Raw genomic sequence first — 4760 nt, 5'->3', positions numbered from 1 at the left:
ATTACTTGTGTTTGTAACTGATTGGCTGGATTGTGTTGAATTGGGAGTTGATTGAGTTGTTTGGGCCTAAGGCCGTGACTGGTACGTTTGAGGTCTAGTTTTGTATAAAGTATTTGACTAGTTCAGCATAGACTTAATGAACCTATACTTGGAGCAGGATGATCATTTATACCGCGTAGGTAACTTCTTTTATGTTATGGTCTAGTAAAGTATGAAAAAATCAAACTGGTTCAGCATAGACTTAATGAACCTATGCTTGGAACATATTGGACATTCATACAGTCTAGGAAAACTTTTAAGAGCTTTATAAAGAAAATATAGGTCTAGGATTTTGAATAATTAACTAATGCTTTTAAAGGTGGTTAATTTTCTTTTAGATATCTCCGAATGAAATTAACTATTTGTGCTTTATTCTTTACTTTCACGGCATTCTCGACCTCTATTGAGAACATGTGGTTTGGTTCTCACCCCCAAATTTTCCACCCTTTCAGTGACACAGGTTTGAAGATGCAATATGAAGCTGCAAGTGATCAGTAGGCTTTCTTTATGATTTTAATTGCTTTCATAGAGTCCCCTCGCTCTTGTCCTTTGAGGTTTTATTTTAACAGAGGGGTAGGTGTTGTATTTGGGTTTATATGACTTCTTATGTATAAGAATTACTATTAATAATACTTATATGATTTTTATTATTATTTGAAATGTTTATCCTTGATACATGTCTTTAATGAATAAACACAAAATTTTTTGGCATTTTCTTAAAACTGAAACGCGAAATCGATACAAAGGCTCAGTAATTAAGTAGTTAATATTAGAAAAGGTCACGTAACGTTCTTTCTAGTAGAAATACCCTGACTTAAGCAAGGTATTTTGCTGGAAGGGATGTTACAATATGGTATCAGAGCAGTCCTTCCTGTAGAGCCTTGAGAGTGGACTGACTATGCTTCATTGCATACTCTGAGTGTCTGTCATGCCTTAAGACTTGTCTTGGTGACGAGAGTTTTTGTTTTATATGCATGACTGTCTGATGATTAACGCTATTAGTTTATCTTTGCATACCTCATTGTATCAAGTTTGGCCAACTTAATACTATTGATTTATGTATATGGAACACTAATGGGTTATCATAGACGAAATAGAAATGATAGGTTAACGCGAGTTACGACGTTTTGGGGACGTTAGAAACTAAATTCTAAAGATTAGTTCCGTTTCGACGTATGCTCTTTATTCGTGCTTAGTGTTATCTCTTTGTCTACTAATTGTATTGGAATTTCTAGTTTCTGATCTCTTTCTTGCTAATCTTGTATTATCATTCGTGCATGTCCTTGCTTGACTCTATATCTGGTTGTTGCTTGAATCTTTTAAAACATTTATCCTCACCTTACAAACTCTATGCTCCTTGTCCTAAACTTGGATTCATTTCAGTGTAACTTACCATTTCTTGTAATTTCCTTCTTGAGTACTTGTTTCAGATTCCCTTCGAAAAAAAATTCAATTTAAATCTTTTCTTACTTGACTGTATCCACAACCCTTACTTAAATTTTGATGGGATTGTTTTTAATTTAGCCTAGACTTTCTTACATAAACTCTGAAAATTTTTTATATAGTTTAATTTTGTTTAATTATGATATACCACTTATCTTTTATTGATTTATAGAAAATTTCATTTTACAATTTATTCTTTGAATAGAAGCTGATTTTCTTCCAACTTTATTATAATTCTATGGCTATCCTTACCTAATTATGTACTTAAGTAATCCTCCAAGATTTTTAAAGAAAATATTTTGCCCTTAGTGCCCAACAAGCTTTAATTTACAAACCATGCATGATTTGTTTTGATTTGAAAATTAAATTGATATAACATATTATTTATACTAAGTTTAGTACTTTGAAAAATGTTAGATTTATATATATTCTTTTGAAAAAGATAAACTAATTCCCTCTATTTCAAATTGAAGTTGTTCAAAATTGTTGTACTATTTTCCCTAATGATGTTCATATTGAAACTGTTCGATTCAAAATTTCTTCCTAAGCTTTGAATTAATTCCCTTTATGCTCCATTTCGTTGCTTATATATATCCTTGTTTGTTGACGATCTCACGTATTTCTTCAAAATCTTGCGAAATACCATCTTGTGCAATTGCAAATTTGAGTATTCTTCCAATTTCTCACATAAACCTTTTGTGCTGTTTGTCTTTCTCTTCTCATGTTTCGTATTCCTTATAGGCAGTAGTTCTTAGGGACACGATTTATGCGTACGGAAAGTGAATCTGGTCAGTATACGAAGTTATAAGGAGTTCTGGAGTTTTGAGGCAACGAGAGGAAGTGATCATGCTTTGTTAAGAGTTCTGAACGAACATTATGCCTATTTACTTTTGGATTTTGAAATTTGGTTTGCATCAAATTATTTTTATCAACTTTTGCATCACCTAATATATTTTCTTTTATGTTTGTGATATAATTTTCTTGGTATCTTTAAAATATTCAAAGGGAATGTGATTATGAATCTTTTCTCCATCTTAGATCAATTTTCGAGGGCGAAAATTTTTGTAAGTTGGATAGAATGTAACATCCCGCATTTTTTGAAAATTTAAATATGAATAAATTATTATTTTATCTTATTAAGTTTAAACTTTATAATTTTAGAAATTATTTTATTAGAAATAATTAAATAGATTCGGAGATAGTTTTATTTTAAATCAATTAATCTTCTTAAGTAATCTAATTATAATGGAATATTTTGTATAATTTTATTAATTGAAAAATAAGAAAGAATTGTGTAATTTAATTTAAGTAACTTTTATTCTGAAAAGGTTACGATTTATTTTCTTAATTTGATATCTTATTTTATAAATTAATCAGTTAAGAGTAATTAAATTAGTTTTATTAATATTTGGAGTTAAGTTAATTAATATTTTTGTGTAAATTTTTATAATTGGTTATTTTATATAATTTGAAATTAAGTTTTGATAATAGAAAAATAATAAAAAGTTATATCATTTAATTTGAATAATTAATATTGAGTTTAAACTACATTTTATAAAAATGTGATTAATATGCTTATTTTATAATTTAAATTAGAAATAATTAATTCAACTTAGCAATATGTTGATAAATGATGTTCTTAAATATTTTTAAGAGAGTATATTTGGTTTTAAAATTACTCTACCTTCCAATTTTATCAAAATATCTATTCATATCTATCCATATTCTTTTATAAAATCTTAATTTTAACCCTAATATCACAAATCCCTAATTTGCATACTAAATCCCTAAATCTACAATCAGAAAGGGAAAGAAAGGGAACGGGGAGCTCGAGGGGGAAACAGAAGGGAAGAAAGAAGGAAACGAAGAAAGAGGGAGAGGGTGAGGGAACAGAGGAAGAAGAGAGGAATGAGGATCACTGCGCCGTGCTGCTCCCTGCGCCGGTTGCCGTCGCTGTCGCCAGAGCCAGAGGACAGAGAGAGAACGCTCGCAAGGGAAAGGACAAACGTGAGGAGAAGGAGAGCTCGTGCGCGAAGGACAGCGCCGCTACTCCGTCGCTGCGCAGCTGTTGCGGCCACCCCGTCACCATCGTTGTCGCGGCTGAAAGCATAAAGTTCGAACAGAGGGAGAGAAACCGCGAGTGAAAGGTGACACTGGGCCTCTGTCGCTGCTTCTATCACCAAGTGTCGTTGTCGTTGCCGCCGAAGGCCAAGGCCCTATCGTTGTCATCGATTCTGCCCGGAGCCGCCACCAACTTGTCACTGCGAGTTAGTTACTCTGCCATCGCTGAATTTGCCGTGTTGAGACTGAAACTGCCACTTTGACTCTGGTTTGACCTTTTTCTTAAATACGACCCATTTACACGTTTTATTATCACTGCCATGCTTGTTCTGAGTTGATTCTGGTATATGTCTTGTCTTGAAATCTCCAGGGCTGTAATTGTTCTTTATTCCCATCCAATTTGAATTCCCTGTTTCGCTGTAACTATCATTACTGTTGTGGAATTGTCGCCGTTGTGAGCATGATCAGAGATAGTGCCAGATTCGGATTTGCGTGAGAATTGCCACTGCTGTGAGTCAAAAGGAAAAGCCGCTCACAGCGTTTAATCTTACGAGTTTCGACATCGAGGTAGGGGGTTTAAAATGATTTTAATTTAGGAATGCCAACAAGGTTTACTAAATAACAGCAAATAGTATTAATAGTTGTGAGTAATTAATTGATTATATGAATGTTGGATTGTGATTGCGATTGTGCTTGGTGCTGTGATTGAATTGATTGTAATTATGTGTGGTAGATGATTGAATTATTGATTATTGGTTGTTGAAATGGTTGTTTGGTATATTGCTATGGCTGTGAAAATGACTTGAGATTAGTAGAGGATTGTGGTTTTGACTGATTATGTATAAATGGTTGAGACTAAGATAATCATTTGATATATTTGATATTGGATTGAGAATTGTTGAAGAATTAGGGCCTAAAAGACTAAACTATTATTAAGAATCTGGTTTTCAAAATAGAATGGTTACTTTGAGGACGGTCTAGTAATTTGCTAGCGATCAAAATTGTATGAGATTAAAATCTGAGTAAACTTTAACAAGTGTAGTTGTTAGGATTTAAATTTGAAGGTTTCGTATTAACTGAAGATTTAGTTATGATTTTTCAAAGTTAAGCCGTAAAATCTGATTTTCTGCATTACCTTTAAGTGAAAACAGTAACTTTGAAAGACTGTAACTAATTCTGTGATGATCAGAATTGCGTTGAATCAAGTCCTGGTTAAA

Source organism: Arachis ipaensis, chromosome B3 (assembly GCF_059453495.1).
Source record: "Arachis ipaensis isolate K30076 ecotype BB chromosome B3, ASM5945349v1, whole genome shotgun sequence".
Taxonomy (NCBI): Eukaryota; Viridiplantae; Streptophyta; class Magnoliopsida; order Fabales; family Fabaceae; genus Arachis; species Arachis ipaensis.
This window is presented reverse-complemented; position numbering follows the sequence as displayed.